Source organism: Ochotona princeps, chromosome 4 (assembly GCF_030435755.1).
Source record: "Ochotona princeps isolate mOchPri1 chromosome 4, mOchPri1.hap1, whole genome shotgun sequence".
Classification (NCBI taxonomy): Eukaryota; Metazoa; Chordata; class Mammalia; order Lagomorpha; family Ochotonidae; genus Ochotona; species Ochotona princeps.
The window spans coordinates 32,523,994-32,544,505 of record NC_080835.1 but is presented as its reverse complement, the minus strand read 5'-3'; positions in this window follow the sequence as shown (position 1 = coordinate 32,544,505).

Sequence of the window (20,512 nt, the reverse complement as noted above, 5' to 3'; positions counted from 1 at the left end):
CCAATCATTCACTCCCCAAGTGAGCTGCAACAGGCCAGTACGCGCCGATCTGAAGCCGGGAACCTGGAACCTCCTCCAGGTCTCCCATGGGGTGCAGGGACCCAAGGCTTTGGGCCATCCTGACTGTTTTCCCAGGCCACAAGCAGGGAGCTGGATGAGAAGTGGAGCTGCCGGGATTAGAATCGGCACCCATATGGGATCCTGGCACATTCAAGGCGAGGACTTTAGCTGCCGGGCCCGAAGCTCCTGGCTCTTGATGCCTGGATTTGGACCAGTCCAGCCCTGGCAGGAAAGTGAACTAGAAAATGAAAGTTTTCTGTATCTCTCCTTCTCTGGCTATAACTCTGCCTTTCTAATAAAAATAAATAATTTTTAAAAGAAGAATCATAGTATATTGTAGCAATTCAACAGTTCTGGAATGTTCTTTAAAAAATTAAACCTGTTTATCCATTCTATCCTAATGATAAACTTGTTGATGTACTAATTTAAGACTGCAATCGCTTTTGTATATGAAAGAAACCTGTTACCCTCCCAAGGAAAGCACGTTGAGAATGTTACTAGAGTTAGAGAGCCGGATTTACAATAGGGAGATCCAGGTTCTACCCCATAAAGCCTAATCTTTCCTCTAAAATGAATTATTAGGGCTGGTTTCCAATAAGCTCTAACAGTTTTTATAGGTACTGTAGACATTATTGTACGCATAATTTCTGTCTGATATCCAGATCACCATTTCCTTCTGGCTTTGTAGAGGGAAGGAAGAGGTGCCTCTAATTTTGAGTATTGAAATGCAGTAATGAATAACGGAACAGGATATGGCACTTCTAGATAGAGATGATGGAAAACTCCACATGATTCTTCAATCCAATCCATCCATTAGCAATACCAGCAATTGAAAAATTCTGGTGTTGGTCTAGTGAAACCACAAGGTTTAGGCAGAATGAAGTGCTGAATTACTGCTCTGGCAGCTGTCCTGAATAGATGTCTGGACTTCCACCAGATTTTGCATTAGTTAGTAACAACTCAAAGTGTTAAATCACTGAGAATTTAGGGTTGTTTGTTATGACCACATTAGCCTAGCCTCTCCTGACTAATAAAGTATAGCAACTTCCTCACTTAAAAATAAAATCCTAGTCATTTTTCATGATCATTCAGCTGATGCTTTATATGCTTTTAGCTTCTTGCAATTAAAAGATCATCATAAATGCAGCATATTAATTCTTTCAACTTCAAATAATGTTTTTAGGTCAGTGTTTGCAATGCCAAATTTCAGGGAGCAAATCCTAAAACCATGCCTTAGGTCAGTCACTCAGGATGTCCAAGTAACTCAAATTGCTTTCCCATATGTTATTCAATTTATATTCCGGGAGTCCAGGGATGTAAAGAAAGATGTCATTATGCCTATTTTACCAGCATCAGTACAAAATACTTAGAGAAGAAAAGTAATCTCTTTTCAGAGGCCCCAGAGGAAAGAGATTGTTTTTCATGGTTCCCCTTCAATCTGGAGTTCTACCTACTTCTGTCTCGAGGATGCTTTATAAATTTTCCTGTTAGAATTCTGTTAGCAATTGCTCTGCGGTTTTGTATTTCTTTATGCATTTACCAGAAGGAAACTGGACTATGAATGAGCTAGAGGTGTTAGAATGAATTAAAATTCTTCTCTGGTTTGTATGAGGCAAAAAAAAAAATGGTAACATGTTTTCATTTATTTATTACTTTTATTTTAATGATTTCATGAAGCATTATGTGAAGAATCATGTTTCTGATAGTAAGGAGATCCAGACTTTAAAGAACAGGTAGGGGAAAGGTTGCAACTGAACATTAGTCCTTTCCTATCAAGGGTTGAAGAACGTAGACAGAGAGGGAGCCAAGAATACACAGGAAGGCACAAGGAATCTCACAGATGAACATGGATGACAATAGCCTGCAGAACTGTGACTGCAGTTGTAATAAACACTGCTTCAAAATTTAGTCATTGAAAAAATCAAGAATAGGATAAGGACACATTTAAACAGATGGAGAAACATTACCCAGTGTGAAGCAGAGAGGGCACATTTCAGGAAACAGGAGATGACAGAACAGCAGAGGGGCACCTGAAAATGGACAGACCCAGGAAAGCAGCAGACACAATGGTGTGGTGTTGCAGTGACAGAGACCCCAGTGGCATTCAGCGAGCTACATTCTGAACTCCACCAGCAAAAAGGAGGGAAGGGACATTCACCTGGAGCTCAGGAGGTGAACCCAGACAAAGAACTGTTCATTCTGCTGGGCTTTTTTATTTGACCAGGAGCAGAGACAGATCAGCAGGTCTCTGATGGGTGTGCAACAACAATGTGGATTTCACAGCCCAGTACTCCCCCTAGAGCTGAAAGGGACACCATTTTGTTCAGGAAGGCAAAGGCTATGGGACATGACTGCACATGCACTGAGGTGGGAATGAACTCATTTCTGGCTCAGTGAACTGCAGCAACATGGCATCCTACAGGTTCCACCAAAGAGAGTTCCAAGTAGCCCTCAGACCTGACAGCCAGCAGATCAAGAACTCCACAAGTTGTACATCAGGCACCATTTTGCAGTGTGGAAAAACTTTAAGACTACAAAGAAAACAGTGAGCTGTACATGTGCTGAGCTGCAAGTGAACTCACTGAACTCAGGGCATTGTACTGGTTCCAAATCAAAAGTAATACTGACTTTGGTATCTTATGATTCAAAATTGTCCATGTGGCCCTCAGATTTAACAGCCAACAGGTTCCAGCAAGATCAGCACCACCAATAATCTAGTTATATAGGCCCCCTTGTGTCTCCCTATTCCTAGGAACTGCTCTTACAGGAAGTGGGAAAAAGGTTGTGCAGACAATGGTTAAGCCTCAGCATGTTATCATGGGAGGTGGAGAGGGGAGAGCCAGGAACTGGGGCTATGGAGACCATGGTAGAAGTCCAACATAAGAACCCAGACCTGAAACTAGCTAAAGTGGTACAACTGACTGCAAGCACAGAGCCATGTACAAACCACAATAAGTAAAATCAAACTGTAGACCTGTGGGTGACATAGGCTGGAAACCTGCCCCAAGGAGAAGAATCTGCTAACCAGAAGTACAATGACCAAGAGGAAAAGCACAGAGACAAAGGCACAATGAATATTACTGAAGACTCCCCTGCAAAGGAGCAAAAGCTTTTGCCAACTTCAGAGTTAACTGAGGAATACATTGAGAAAATGGGGGATTCAGAGTTCAAAACACCTGTTATAATGCTTCTTAACAACAGCAAAAGGCACGTAACACAAAAATTCAAGAAATTTAAGGAACATGTCACACAAGAAATGTGTCAAATGAAAGCTGATATATCAGAAATGAAGAATACAGTGGAGCAAATTAAAAATACAATGGAGAGTCTCCAAAATAGAATGAATGAAGCAGGAGAACGAATCTCATAATTGGAAGATATGTCCTGTCACCAGGGGGAAGCAAACAAAAAGCTGGAAGCAGAGCTGAGTCAAGCCAAAAAAAAAAAGTATTCAAAAACCGAAAGATACTATTAAAAGGCGAAATATAAGAGTTATGGGAGTTCCAGAAGGAGCAGAAAGAGCAGCCAGGATTAAAGGTGAATTCAATAAAATAATAAGGGAAAATTTCCCTAATCTAGAGAAAGGATTGGAAAACAACATACAGAATGGGCACAGAACTCCCAACAAGGTTGACCAAAAGTGATCTTCACCTAGACACATGATAATCAGGTTCTTTTCAGTGGAACATAAGGAAAAGATACTTAAATGTTCATGAGAAAAAAATAAATTGACACATCAAGGAATGCCAATTAAATTCAAAGCTGACGTCTCACAGGAAACTCTACAGGCCAGAAGAGAATGGAGCAAAATATTCCAGATTCTAAAAGGATAACATACCCACTAAATTGTTCCTTTGTCTCTGAAAATGAAATAAAATTCTTCCACAGCAAATTTAAAAGAAGATGCCTCTTCCAAACCTGCGCCACACTGGATACTTAAAGTTGTTCTCTTAACAGAGAAGAGGAATAGCACTCATTAAAACCAAAGGCAAATGTGAAGAACATCCCATTAAAATAACAACAGAAGACTAAATCAATTAACAACACCTTGTTGAAATGATAGGGCCAAATTACCACCCATTCATACTAACTCTGTAAATGGATCAAACTCATAAATCAGACAACATAGATTAGTAGACTGGATTAAAAAAATGGAACCCATCTATCGGTTTCCTACAGAACACATATCTCACCAACAAAGATAAGAGGAAACTCTAAGTTATGGATTTTTGACGGTTTTTTTTATTTAGTTTCAGCTTTTCTAAACACTTTCTCATTAACTCCTTCACCATCTCATAGATCATACAGTAGCATCATGTTCAAGAAGGTTCTTGATTTACTTTTTCATTTATTCAATGACACATTAGTCATTCAGTAGCATGTTATTTAACTTTATGGCATTTTTGTTTCTTCTTTTCTTCCTGTTGTTGATTTTGTCTTGTGGATTTTAATTTAAGGGTATGTACAGTAACTATGTAATGGAGACTAACATAACCAGTGTAATGTTATTTAACTTCATGGTGTTGTAAATTTCTATTTTTCTTTCTGTTGTTGATTTGTATTTTTGTTGTTCATTTAAGGGTATGTATAGTACATGTGTAATGGAGACTATCAAATCCAGATGTGAAGATGCAATACAGCATGCATCTCTACTTCTGGATCAAAGATGGAGTCCCAATGAAACTGTTAACTATATCTTGCAATAGGGTGCTAGACCTTTTGCCATTGACCATGCCTGCATTGACTGTTTATGAAGAATTATACTATAGTAATAATATAGGGCAACTCAATCAGGCAGGGGAGCAAGGAACCTAAGGAGGGAATAAGGGAAATCCCAGGGCCTGTGGAACTCTATCATAAAATGATAATAATAATAAAGTAAAAAAATTAACCATTGAAGCCTAATGTTTGGTAGAAGCTCTTCCAAAGTCTGAAGCAAACACAACAGAGTATGTTCCATATTTTACCTTATCTGCTGGTTGCAACATGGCAGCTACTCAACTAATTAATGATGATAGTAAGATTGTTGGATAGATTAGAGAAAGAGGGAGTGAGAAGAAGGAAGGAAGGAAGGAAGGAAGGAAGGAAGGAAGGAAGGAAGGAAGGAAGGAAGGAAAAATGGAAGGAAAGAAGAAAATTAGTCGAAGAAGAGATAGTGTACTCTTCAATTATCCATCCTAAATCAGTTTATGTGTTTCTGTGTTTCTTTACAGAAGGAAATTAGCAGTGTTTAAGAAAAATATAATGGCGTTGATATCAATGATATTCTGCAATATAAAACAACTGTTATGAGAGGCAACATTGGTCGCACTCATGCTGTAATTTGAGTCAGATGATTTACATGAGGATTCTCTTGTATGTGTAATAAACTCACCATATTACTAAGTAGGTAAAATTAATAAATAATTAGAAATAGGTTAGTTTGGATATTTCCATTATCTCAAAGAGGTTGCTCATTTCTTCCACTTATTTTATATACATTTATTTTATATCTTCTGTTTGGCTAAAGACAAACCTATCTCTCATCTGAACCATTAAAAGGCCTTTTTCCTTCTTCCCTATTTTTCTTTTTTATTTTAACATTTCTTTTTTAAAAGGCAGTTACAGAGAGATGGGAACAGGGAGAGAGATGAGAGCCCTTTCATCAGCTCATTTACTCCCCCAAATGGCTGCAACAGCGACAGCTGGGCTGGTCTGAAGCCAGGAGGAGAGATGGGATATCCTACACTGTTTCCCCAGGCTCATTACCGTGGAGCTGTATCAGAAGTGGAATAGCCACATGTCAATCTAGCCAGCACTGTTTTTCCAGGTGCTGGCCTATCTCCTTCTCGTAATATTTCCTGAAAACTTACCATGTTCTAGCCTAAGGATCAGATAAATTATATTTCATACTTTTCCCTGTTATTTTGAATGGTATCTTGCTGGTTAAATCTTTTTCCATCTTGGGGCTGTTCGCATACACTATGGCTGTTGATTTTTGTTCATTAATTTTGTACCCTGCCACTCTACCAAACTCTCGTATAAGTTCTAGCAGTCTCTGTATTGAGTCTCTTGGCTCTTCTACATAAAGAATCATGTCATTTGCGTATAGTGATCGCTTGACTTCTTCATTTCCCATTTGGATTCCTCTGATTTCTTTTTCTTGTCTTATGGCCTCAGCGAGTACCTCTAGGACTATGTTGAATAGTAGTGGAGAAAGTGGACATTCCTGTCTTGTTCCAGATCTCAGTGCGAAGGGTTCCAGTTTTTCTCCATTCAGTATGATGCTGGCATTGGGTTTTTCATATATTGCTTTAATTATGTTGTGAATTTTTCCATCTATGCCTACCTTGGTTAGGGTTTTTAGCAGGAAGTCGTGTTGGATTTTGTCGAAAACTTTTTCTGCATCCATTGATACTATCATGTGATTCTTGTTTTTCAGTTTTTGGATGTGGTGTATCACATTTATGGATTTCCGAATGTTGAACCATCCCTGCATTCCAGGGGTGAATCCTACTTGATCTGGATAAATGATCTGTCTGATGATGTTATGTATAACATGCTATGTTATGTATGTTATATGTTGTGTATAAACCAAAATTGAAATGTCAATGAGGTGGTCACAGAAGGTGGTTAAGAACTCGCATTTACTTTTAACATATTGGTTACTCATTACTATGTCAATTAATTCCATAATGATGTAAATTTGTGCTGATGGCATGTTGGAGCTTTTAATTGATCAGGATGATACTCTGCTGGCTCTGTCTTCAGACCAGAGAGGGTATACCTAAGAAACCGTTGAACTTGACTGGACAATAAGATGCTGGACGCTATGTTTGGTATACGCTTGCAATGGGGGAATCTCAACTGAACTTGAACTGTGGTTATGCAACAAGGTGGAGGAATCCACCATGGTGGGAGGGTTTGGGGAGCGGTGGGGAGAATCCAAGTACCTATGAAACTGTGTCACATAATACAATGTAATTAATGAATTAAAAATAATAAATAAAAAAGAAAGAAAAAATAAATTATATTATTTGATTCTCATACTGCTTCCATATTAAATCCTTAACTTTATCAAGTGTTTATAGTGCCTATCTGGTGTTTATTTTTATCTTCAGTTCTACCTGGGCAATTCAATAATCAACTGTATGTTCACTTGATAAGATAAAAGATGTTATATGTATCAAATAGAAAGAAGATGGAGGCAGACAGTGTGGTGTACAAGGTAAAGCTGCTGCCTGTGACATCAGCATCCACGGGAAGACTGATATGAGTGTTAGCGGCTCTGCTTCCAATCCTGCTCTCTAAATTTGCATAGGAAAGCAAATGCTTGGATCCCTACACTTATGTGGGAGACCTGGAGACAGCTCCTGGCTCCTGGGTTCATCCTGGTGTTTCTTTGGCTATTGAAGCCACTTGGAGAGTGAAGTAGCAGATGGAAAATCTCTGTTATCCATCTGCTCTCTCTTTCCCTCTGTAACTCTTTTTTAAAAAAAAAAACTTAAATTAGTGAAAAAAGAAGATGATAGGGGGAAAGGCAAGAAACCCAAAAAGGGAAAAGGGAAAAAATAAGAACTGAACATTGGAAATTAATGTATGATGGCCAAGTATTAAGATATTAAAAAACAAGTCAAGACAATTCTTAATACAAGTTGTATAGGAGATTAAAACTCCTAATAAATAGAAGAGAAAATTTAAAATTAAAACCAATAAAGGACATCCAATATTCAATTAAGGATATACAGAAAAAGAAGACAATGTAGAGGAAATTTCCAAAAGTGTTAGCCAAAGAAATACACTTAAACTGGAAGATATGGAATTCCAAAGATAGGTATTACTCAGCGTCCTTTAGCTAGTAATCAAAGGCATGCTGAAACTCATCAGTCTCTATACAGGATGGGATATTATTGTCAGAGAAAAGATTCCTGTGAAAAGGGGAATAATTCAGTTGACCTGTATCAGGGAGTGCTCCTATATCTCACATCTGTAGGGCAAAATGAAGGTGACGGGAGAGAAGTGTAGAAGTGAGTTGTGATGAAGTCCCAGCCTTCACAAGCATCCCCAACTGAGGAAAGAAGATAGGTTCAAGTATCCAGAATTGATCATTCATCAATTGTGTGATGTTCCTAAAAACGGATATGACTGCAGCATTGCAAGTTTTTCCCAGCTGAGTACAGAGGGCACTATCTAGTGAGGGTGCTAATCTAGTAGTGCGTTCACAATTGGCAGAGGGAGTGCTTCATTCTAACATCTATTATGGAAATTTCCTAGTCAGGATGTACCATGGCTGTACGTATCTGTGTGCCTGCACTTCCTGAATGTCAAACTTTGCACTAGCATTTTGACTGAAGGAGTATTAATAACCTGCTCTAAAGCCCAGTGTTATCAATGTTAGAATATCTGTGTTCAGAAAAGATACAAACATCTAAAAAATGAAAATAAAATATGTCAATTGGCTTCCAACATTAAACAGTGATATCAGACTTTTCCACATCAACACATGAAGCTAGTTTTAATCACATTTTCTTTTTTATGACAAATTTGTTTTACTTTTTATGATGTTGCATAGTTAAGAAGAATGCATGCCCATGTGGACCACCGATTAGTGTGGAGAGGGTACAGGAATGGGAAAGTGGATGACACAACTGTTTCCAATCTCTTTTTTTAAATTGTCTTCCCTGTGTCTGTGGAAAGTGGAGAGGAAGAGGAGAAGGTCATTCCTTGCAGCCTAGCCACATCAGTACCTGGGGATTTGGGATGGCCACCCGGTGTCATCCCAGGGTCTTGATGTGGAGCATGCACTGAGGGTACTGCATAAGTGGTTTTGATAGTTCTGAGATGCTCTTGATTCCACTGCCTCAAGGTTGAGCACACCCTTCCAAGATTCATTGGCTGGCATAGTCCATCCAGAGTTTCCACTTGCCCAGATACTTGCTGTCAAATTGGCAAAGAGAGCTTTATAATTTGTTCTGCCACCCATGGTATCAGACATCTTCTGCAGGCCTCAATGAACTGGTTGTCATTGTTCCCCCATGTGAATCTGGGCATGCCACCTGCTTTACAGCTTTCAACAATTGAGGGGGACCAGTTCTGACACATACACTCCATGGTCAGACCACAGATCCAGTGATTTGCACACGGTTGGAGTTCTGAGTCCAGTGGTTCAAATGGGAGTCCCCAGAGAAACCTCACAAGCAGTGACTGCAGACCTAATTCTTGTGTGTGCTAGCCAGTGCAGGATCCAGCTCAGGCCATCATCCACAGCAACCTGTACACATTGGTGTTGCCTGGTCAGTTCTGTCCCCAGCCCCATCTCGTACGCAAACCAATGGATACTGTTGCATAGCTCATCCCTTCCCACCACATACTCGGCATTCACACACACCAGTAAAAACTGCAGCCTAGTTGGGGCACCCCCAGTAACCAACACAGGCCAGCCCCAGTCCCAGTTCCTGCACATGCCAGTGTGTGCAGCAGACTGAACTAGTCCAACTTACATCCTGTACTCTCATACACATCCTTGGGCGACCCGGCTCTCACATTCACCAGTGGAAGCCATGGCCCCTGACGGGAAGTCTGGTGGGGGGCTGCAAGGACTGTGTGTGCTGGTGGATGCTGCAGCCCAGTCTGGCATGTCTCACCTCATCTTGGCATTCATCAGTGAGAGCTGCATCCTAGCCCAATGGACAGCCCCCAGTCCCAGCCCTAATGTGAAGCAGCTGGTGTTACAACCAAACCTGGCTTGCCCTGCACTCAATCCTGGTTCTCACATCTGCCAGTGGGTGTTATGAACTGGCCCCACGTGGCCCTGCCCCCATCAGACCTGAGCCACACATATGCCAATGGGTTTATTACCTGGTCTTGTCTGGGCTGCTCCCAGTCTTGGTTCTTGAATTCATCTTCAGGCACTACATCCTGACAAAGGAGTTCTCCAGGCGCCTCTATCAGGTCACCTCCCAATCATACACACTGGTAAGTTCTTGGCCCAGCCTAACTTAGCCTACCTCTTGTCCTGTCAGGTACAACACCCTTGCCCGACCAGTCCACACTCATTCTGGTTTTTACCATTGGGCACTACTGCCCAGCCTTTCCTGGACTACTTCCAGACCCAGATCTCAGGTGGTTTAGTTTGTGCTGAGACCTACACCCACATTGGCTCTTGTGAGCACTAGTGGGTGCTAGAGCCTAGCCCAGTCTGTTACAACCCAGATTCACTCTACACCTATTCCAAGGAATGCTGCAGTCATTTCCAGCTCAATCCATTGCCCATATTTTGGATCTTGTGCTATCTAGTGGAAACCACAGCCCAAGTGAAGTGTCTCCTTAACACCCTGACCAGGCCTCCTCCAAGCTACAAATATCACGCTGCTGGGTGGTGGCTCTGACCCAACCTGGCATAACCCATCACCCAGCTTGGCCTTTGCCATCAGATGCTACAGACTGACCTGACCTGGCTCACCCCCAGTCCCAAATTTCCTTGGTGAATGCTGCGGCCTAGTTCTGCCCAGCCTGCCTGCAAACATGGCTTTCATGCAAACCAGCAGGTGTGATAGCTGAGCCTAGCCCAGCACAGCCCACACCACATCCTGGTGGCTGCATATGTTAGTACACTATGGTATGACCTAGCCTTGCCTGGTTTGTTGCCTCAGAATGAACCCACACACCTGCCAACAAGTGAAGCAACCCTGCCTGGCCCTACTCACAGATTCACCAGCAGGAGCAACAGACCACCAGATGAGTTCACCAAGTTACACCAATAGACCCACTCTAAGACCCAAATCTCACATATGCCAGTGGGTGTTAGGCCTTCCCCCAGCAGCCTTCTCCTTCCCTGTGCCAGTGTTGGACTTTTTGTGTGCTGGTGGATATTGCAGTATGGCTCACCCCAGACCCAGATCTTAGGTGTACCTGTGAGTGCTGCTCCTTTGACCACTGGTCCCAACTCAAGTACTGAAGAGTGCTAATGAGTTCTATAGCCATACCCATCTGAGACCATCACTGCCCTCAGCCTTCAAGCAAACCATCTGGTATGGTAGTCCCTGAAGGATAAGCCCACAAATCCCCCATAGAATCGGCTTCCAGACCCAGTTCTCTCACATGCTGGTTAATGTCATGGCCGGTCTGATGTGGTCAACCCTTTGCCCTGACATTCACTGATGAGTACTGTGTTCAAGTCCAAACAAGTAGCCACCACCCTCCAGCCATGTCTTTTTGTGTGTGCCAGTAGATGATGGTTGATACCAACAAACCCAGCTCAGGTCTCTCATGTGGGCAGGTGTATTGGTTTGAACCTAAAAGGTCCTCCAGTTTTCGTCTTCCAAAGCACCCTGTCTCAACCCTCTCATTTACCTACAAGTGCAGTAGCCTGGTTGGTGGAAGCCCCCAGAAGTCGCTCCTCGCCTATCACGTGCTCCCTCGGCAATCTTCCCTTCAACACATCCCAGACTCACTTTGCTGAGTAATCCACAGCCGCCCATGCCCAAAACATGCTTATCCCCATCAGGCAGCGTGTTGTACAGCTTTGGGTGGCCTTGGAACATGAACCCTCATGGAGACCCAAAAGAAGCTCCTGGCTCCTGGCTTTAGATCAGCTCTGCTTTGGCCATTGCTTTCACTTGGGGAGTGAACCAGAGGACAGAAGATCATTCACTCTATCTCTCCTTCTCTCTGTGTCTCTGCCCTTCCAATAAAATTATAAAATAAAAGCAAGAATACCAAAGGAAGAGATCTTTAGAGATCCTTACAGAGGTTTCTTGGTATAGTCAGGATGATAAAAGCTCAGAATTTCCATAGAATGGCTCACTCAGATTTGAGCAAAGATGAGTTCTTTAACAGAAAATGAAAGATGCAGCTAAGAAATCAGTTGGTATCCTTGTAAAATATTAAAATTTCTTCGTATTTTAAAGGAATGCTTGAAAACTTAAAAGGCAGCTTTAATAAATGAAGATAAACATGAAAACAAATAGTTAACCTGAGAAATAAAACAAAGCATACAAGAAAAAATGCAACCACAGCATGCGGTTTGGCTTAGTAGCAAGTTACGTTTATATCAACAATATATAATAAGTATCTTTTTTCATTTAAACAAATTGGGCTATTGCTATATTCACGGAAAAGCTGCTATTAAAGCATGAAGGATAATAGAGGTTACACCTAGAAATTCCACATAAATTAAATCCTGATCTACCAAAACAGATCAATAAATAATTTATAAAGTTAGCACTAGGTTTATAAGTATTTTCTAAAATCTACAAATGAAGAAAGTCAACATTTACACATTATTTAGAAATAAAAATTCAGAATTGGGCCCTACGCAACAGCGTAGTGTTTAAAGTCCTTGCTTTGCACGCTCCAGGATCCCATATGGGCACCGGTTCTAATCCCGGCGGCCGGGATTCCCATCCAGCTCCCTGCTTGTGGCCTAGGACAGCAGTTGAGGATGGCCCAAATCTTTTGGACCCTGCTCCTGTATGGGAGACCCGAAGGAGCTCCTGGCTCCTGGCTCCTGGCTTCGGGTTGGCTCAGCTCCAGCCGTTGCGGTCACTTAGGGAGTGAACCATTGGATGGAAGATCTTCCTCTCTGTCTCTCCTCCTCTCTGTATATCTGCCTTTCCAGTAAAAAAAAAAAAAAAAAAAAAAAAAAAAAATCTTTAAAAAACAGAAAGAAAAAATTTAGAATTGTCACAAATATTTCTAAATTGCTTGAAAATGTACTAGGATTTAATGGGAGAGGGCAAGAGGCTGCTGTTCTTCATTATAAGCCTTAAAAATATCATTGACTTTGCTGATTTTTAAAAATTTTAACTTAAAGCATATGTTTAGTTGATAGAAAAAAAGATAAATGTAGAAACAAATAATGGAAGAAACAAATGTTTTAAGTCCAAATGTACTCAGGCAGTATCTTGGGTGAAAAGGAACAAAGATGAATGAAGAAAATCCCTAAGTTAGAATGTAACAGTACCCAGGACATAGTCAGAAACCTTTTTGGTTGGTAATTTAATTTATTATAATTGCTTTTGTAATAAATTATCTGGTCAGAGTTTATCACTTTGTACTAAAACTGAGGAGAATCTTGATTAATGGAAGTTTCCAATTCAGTTTCATGTTGAGCTTTAACTATTCAGAATTCTCCCTCACTTTTTCCTGGTTTCACTTTCCCCTGTAACTTTCTCAGTAATGTCACTTTTCACCAAAGACTCAGAAAGGAAAATTGACCTTGTCCTTGTACTTCAAATGAAACACTTGTAAAGCTAATTGCACTCGATTTCTTGTGAGCTTGTAGGAGCCTGCATTGAGGGGTGACTCTCTAAACTTGCTTGTTTCTGCTTCGCAAACTGACCAGAGGTTAGTAGACGGGGCTTCTGGGTCCAACCACTGATCACATATGAAGGGTTTTGCTGTGAATCCACAGAAACACAAGAATGTATTCATTGAAAAATGTGTTTTCACCATAAAATTCCTGAGTACCTAGGTGTGTAACTTTCTTCCTAAAGCATTGGGTCAAATATTAAAGTGAGATGGTGATAGCATTTATAACTATTATTTTCATAACAGGGAACACAAACACTGTGTCAGATATCAACAACTTGCCAGTTATAGGAGATAACCTTCACCTTTTATTTTGCTTGAGGCAGTACATAGCCTGGAGAGAAAACTGTCCGTGAAATGATGAAGAATTGGATTATACAGCCTGTATATCCAAAGAAAATTTACTTTTCCAAGGATTCAATGGCTTAACATTCCGACCTCTCAACAACTGCTACAAAGAAGAAATCTCTAATATTTGTATTGCTTTTAGCAGCATGAAAATAGATATTACAGATCATTAATTCTCACAATAAAAATAAAGAACATAAAAACTACTAGGCCACTCTACCCATGCTGGTGAAGATAATAATTATTTGAGGTGAGGCTTTGCATTTGTGATTTTAATAAGCATTCCCGGTAATTCTGATGTGGTCTGCATTATGTGAATGAGTATGAAGAATGGGAAATGTGTGATAGGAAAAGATGGGTAACTGCAATGTAATGACTCTCCTTTTACTAGTTGGGTGACCATGAGCCAAAGGTTTGGTCTCATTATGCCTTGATTTCTTCAGCTGCAAGGTAAATTGAACATCTTCTCATCCCTTAGAGGCAAGTCTTAAGGCCCAACAGAAGACTTCTGAAACACTTTGCCAATTATGGTGCTCTGACCAGTTAATGTTGTGAGGTTATTCTGATCCTCGTCCTAAACACAGATGGGTTTATTAATACAGCAAAGGAAAATTCATTGCTAGTCTGAAAACTAGAGCCTGCATGGATACCTTGGCTGAAAGAAAAGATCCTAAACACATATTATGATCATCAAATTTTGACTCTATATACATGCAATTGTAATGAAATGGTAGTATTGAGTGGATTTTTAGGAAGCAGAAGGTGGGAGGGGGTGGAAATTGAGCAAAAATTACCTCTATGGAAGCCCTAAAGTCCCAGCCTAAGAAACTGATCCTTTTTGCTTCCATGTAGACTTGCCCTGCTCTTTAGACACTGGACTCATTCTCTTAGGTAAGCTGTCTGACACAGACTGAATGCTTACATGCCAGTTAGAGTAATGTCTTATATCTCAGCATAGGAAAACACTTTCATTCTAAGTTTGTGTCTGTTCACGTGAATAAAGAGAATCAGGGAAAGAAGGCATGCCAGCAATGGAGGATATGAGACCAAAAGTTTGTTTCCAAAGCCTTGACCAATAATTCATTGCTAATTATTTTTCCAAAAACTGTTTTGGATAAGACAACTATATCTGCATGTCAAACTACCTCTATTCAGTGGAGCAAAGCCCTCAGCTTGTACAGTCCTTTTCTGGGTTCCTGGCAGTCATCATTTTCTAATCAATGGTCAAGAGTCTCTGAACACCATAGGAACAAGACGGTATTGAGGAACATTGGAACACTTTCAGAAGGACATAAAGTTTCAGCTGGATCTTGGATGTGGACAAGACTAAAATGGCAGAAAACAGAGGATGTGTTGATCAAGTAAACAACCTAAGTCCAGAGGAAACTAGAAGACAGATTTAAGACAACACTTATTGCAATCTGACTTAAAGCAAGGTCAGATTCTGTATGAATGACAGTAGTTCCCTGAGAGATAAGTGGTATTTTTCTCTAACATATTCCTGAGTAAAGATGACTTCCCCCAAACTTACTTGGAAAGATTCACGCACGGTTTTGGTGAAGAAAACAGATTACCTTCTGTTGTAAAGGTACAAACATTATTATTCTTTTATTCAACATCTATCATTGGTTAATGTCGTTTCTGTGTGAGGCTCATGCCAAGTATTGAAGCACCATTGTGGAGCAATTCATGGTTTCTGTCCTCAAGCATCTAACAACAGTCCTACAATTGAGAAAGCACAAGGCAGTATGATGAACATGCTGTATGACCTAGGACAAGCAGCTTTCCTTCTTGGAATTTCCAGTTTTAAATTTTGGAATGGAGTAATGTTTATAATCACTTCATAGGGTGGTTAAGAGTAGTTAAGAAGATAATCCTTACAAAGCTTTCCACACAGTGCCAAGAACATAATAAGCACTCTATAAACTTTAACTATTGTTGTTCCTAACATGATCAACAGGCTTCCTTAGGGAAAGGAAAATTAAAAAAAAAAAGAAAGGTTATTTTTAGCAGTACAAACACTACTAGCACTCTACGAGCAGCCTTTCCTGACCAGATGAGCATGCTTCTGTCTGGAATCCAAAATTCTAGCCTTGCCACTTTAACTTCTAAGTTTTCTCTGAGAGTTATATTTCCAGATCCAATGAAATACAACTGCTCATGCTCACAGTTAAAGCCTACCAGTTTCCCTGTCATATGCCTGACATATGTGCTCCCATTGAAAACAACCATGCATGAAAAAAAAAAAAAAGAAATGAAATGATAATTGTTGCCCTTCCAGGGGAAGGGAGGGGTCATCCACAACACAGACACTGTCATTTACAAGAAGTTAAAGGAGCCCTTGGACTGCTAGTGCAGCAGAGTTTCCAGTTGGACACAGCAGCTGTTGGACAGCTGGCCATCTGTGGGCAGATCGAGACCAGGAACCTGATCCAGCTTGTGATGATGAAGAGGAGCAAAAGCAAAACAAAAATTACTTTCCTTTGGAAACTGTTGCTTCAACTTGCTGAGGGAATTTACCTCATCAGTCACCACAGTTAAATGGATGGTAATTAACAAGAAAACAGGAAGACGAACCTTCTCTTCTTGTCCTGAAACAAGGAAAACCTTTGAACTCATTCATATTTCATTTCTGGCACTAAGTCAGGAAAAGGATTGGATTCCTTCTCTGATTATTCAAAGATATGTTGATGTTTGAAATCGATACCTTTGCTTCGTGGAGATTTGGTTTCATTAAAGAGAAGTTCTTTTGAGAAATCAGGTGATGTTAAAGCCAAAAGTTGTATCCTCATTATGATGATATAGATTCTTTTATTTGAGCATTGAAAGCCGAGAATCATATCTTAGTAACTTTTATTATATGGCTGATGCTTATAATGTGTTCAATAATTGGTGTGTTTATGTTGTTGTTGCTGTTATGTGTGACAAGACAAACAGAGAGATAAAAAGAAGGCAACAAGTGTATAATAAACGAAGAAGTGAAATCTGGAAGGCACAGACTTCTCAATAGATATAAGCATGGGCATGTTTCACTCCCTTCTACAGATGATTAAAACATGATTACATACTGAAATTTGTCCCAAAAATGTCACTGTAGGTCATCAATGTATAGGCATAAGCCACAACAATAATGGGTTACAGCAAATAGTATAGAAATGTGATTATTTTCCATACTACCTTTCAAAAGAGATGGGAATCACCAAATTTTTTTAATTCCAATGCTGAAAATAATAAAATTACATGAACATTTGTTGTTTTTTTTAAAAGACTCATTTATTTCTTGGAAAGCCAGATTTACAGATGAAAAGATCTCCTGTCCACTGGCTTGCTCCACAAGAGGCTGCAATGGCTGGAGCTGAGCCAATCCACAGCCAGGAGCCAGAAACGTCTTCCAGGTCTCCCACGCAGGTGCAGGTTCCCAAGGTTTGGGGCCATCTTCGCCTCCTTTCCCAGGCCACAAGCAGGAAGCTAGATGGAAGGAAAATGAACCAGCTAGAACACAGACTGGCACCCATGTGCGATCCCACTGCTTACAAGGCAAGGATTTAACCACTGGGACATTGCGCTGGGCCCTACATGAACCTTAAAACATCACATATCTGGGCCCAGCACTATAGCATAGTGGTTAAAGTCCTCACATTGAAGGCTCAGGGACCATAATGGGTGCTGGTTCTAACCCCGGCAGCTCCACTTCCCATCCAGCTCCCTCCTGTGGCCTAGGAAAGCAGTCGAGGTCGGCCCAAAGCCTTGGGATCCTGCACCCGCATGGGAGACCTGGAGGAGGTTCCTGGTTCCTGGCTTTGGATTGGCTCAATTCCAGCTGTTGTGGCCACTTGGGGAGTGAACTATCAGACAGAAGATCATCCTGTCTCTCTTCCTCTCTGTATATCTACCTTTGTAATAAAAATAAATAAATCTTTAAAAAATCACGTATCTGTATTAGTTGTAGTCTTCTACAGTAATCAACATTATAATACTCTCCTGTGACTTTTGAGGGACAACATTTGCTTTTAGAAACAAAAACACAGAGAGGAAGGATTGGGCCTTACAGATTTTACTTATGACTATATTGGCTCCACTAGCAGATCTGGCAGCAAGGTGTCTCTTAGGAAGTTCTCCACTCCTAGACTTGGGTCCCTGGGGTTATTCCCCCAACAGCACAGCAGCAGGCATCTCAAGAAGGTGAAGGATCTCCAAGAAGGACTCCTCCAAGCTCTGAAACCTGATCAAGTACAACACTTCCATCAGCTACAACCTATACAACAAGAACTTCAACCCTCTGTGTGTTTTCATCCATTACGGTAAAGTGACCAATGACTTTGTCATGGTGCAAGGCTGTGTAGTGGAAACCAAATGATGAGTTCTCATCTTCTGCAAGTCCCAGCTGGTGCAGACCACATGGCTGACCTGGAGAAGATTGACTTTAAATATATCAACACCATATCCAAGTTCAGCCATGCTGCTTCCAGACTATAGAGAACAAAGGATTCGTGAAAACACTCAAGAACGACCAAATTGTACAGGAATAAGGACCTTAATGCTAGGGACATATTGTGCAACTTGTTAGATCTCAATAACAATGACTTTCCAGTGAAGAGAAGCAAGGTCTGACTGTATTGAAACTGTGATCTGCAACACATAACATATCACATAGCGCAGTTGGTGTTGTGCCATCACATCCTCTCATGAAATAGCCTTCAGCTATTTGCTCATTCAGGAATGCGTCAGCTAAAGAGAATCATTTTGCCCATGATTGAAGCCTTCTTGGGAAAGCTCAGATACAAAGGGGATCTACATTTATCCACTTCTGTTGAAACAACTCTAGTAAACTTTTCAAAAAATATTTATTTATTTTTATTGAAAATTCAGATATTCAGAGAGGAGGAGAGACAGAAAGGAAGACCTTCTGTCCAATGATGCACTCCCCAAGTAACCGCAAAGGTTGGAGCTGAACTGATCCAAAGCCGGGAGCCAGGAATTTCCTCCGGGTCTCTCACGGGGGTGCATGTTCCCAAGTCCTTGGGCCATCCTTGACTTCCTTCCCAAGTCACAAACAGGGAGCTGGATTGGAAGCAGGGCCACTGAGATTAGAACCGGCGCCCATATGGTATTTTGTTGAGTTCAGGGCTAGGACTTTAGCCTCTAGGCGACCGTGCGGGCCCCAACTGTGGTGAATTTTAACATTAGACTATCCAGTGGCTTACTCCGTAGCTCAGTTTTCCTCTGTATTCAATTCTGTTTTTGTTTTTGTTTTTAAAATATATTTATTTGTTGGAAACCCAGATCTAAGGAGAAAAGGATCTTCCATCCACTGGTTCATTCCCCAAGTGCCTTCAATTACTGAAGCCAATCCAAGGCCAGGAGCCAGGAGCCAGGAGCTGGTTCCCCACTTAGATGTGGGGTCCTAAGGATTTTGGCCACCCTCTAAGGCTACAAACAGGGAGCTGGATGTGAAATGGAGCAGCCAGGACATGTACTGTCACCTATATGGGATCCCAGCAATTGCAAGGTGAGGTTTTAACCACTGAGCCATCATGCTGGGCCCAAATTCTGTTTTCTTAACCTTCCTTCCATATATATTAATTGAAAGAATACACTAAATAACCTAATAGTTTGTGCTTCCTAAACAATCCAATTTTGATGTTTGATTAAAATGTAGGCTTCTGAAGGATTAGGGTTTTGCTAATCTTGATCATAGATGTTAAAAGTCACCAGTGCCTAGAAAAACACCTGACAAATTATATTCATTTAATAAAGGTTGATGATTAAAACAAATTTTATTTACATGGTTCATACTGCTCCAGAACAAATCAAGGCACCTGAAAAAGTAGGGTGAGTTTTCTAAATGAAGTGTGTACTAAAACTTTTGCTATGAGCCAACCAATTTACAGAAACAGAGTGGTAGAGAGAGGGTGATTCAGCCAACCACTTCATTCTTTCAGAATTTGCTGAAGGTTTACTATGTGCCAGGCATTAAGTGAACAAACAATAAAAGAAACAATGCCTTCTCTCAAGTAGCTTACTATTTGTTTATGGAAACAGATAACGAGATTGATGATTACAACATAGTGCTAAGTACAATAACAGACAGCGAGCACAAGGGACTGTCAGAGTACATGTGGAAAACAAAACAAAGCAGTAAACCCAGCCTTAGAACAAAGAATGTTTCTCAGAGAAAGTGGTGTCTGTGAGATGATTTAGTGAAAGCATTGCATGCTACTAAGAACATAGACTAAATCCATCTCTCTGGTTTCAGACCCCATTATTGCAAACTAGAGATAATGGGTGGATCTTAGTAATCTATAAAAATGGGAAAATAAGGGCCCGGCGGCGTGGCCTAGCGGCTAAAGTCCTCGCCTTGAACGCGCCCCGGGATCCCATATGGGCGCCGGTTCTAATCCCGGCAGCTCCACTTCCCATCCAGCTCCCTGCTTGTGGCCTGGGAAAGCAGTCAAGTACAGCCCAATGCTTTGGGACCCTGCACCCGAGTGGGAGACCCAGAAGAGGTTCCTGGTTCCCGGCTTCAGATCAGCACAGCACCGGCCGTTGCGGCTCACTTGGGGAGTGAATCATCGAACAGAAGATCTTCCTCTCTGTCTCTCCTCCTCCGCTGTACATCTGACTGTAATAAAATAAATAAATCTTTTTAAAAAATGGGAAAATAAGAGTATTATAATGGCTGAGTCAATAACTCTGAAACACAGAGAACATTATCTTTCTGAATAAACTGTAAGTGGCATCATAGATAAATTGAAGTGGAAAATTTGAAAATCTGTTTCTAAGCAAATACAGAAGACAGAAGAGTTTGCTTAGC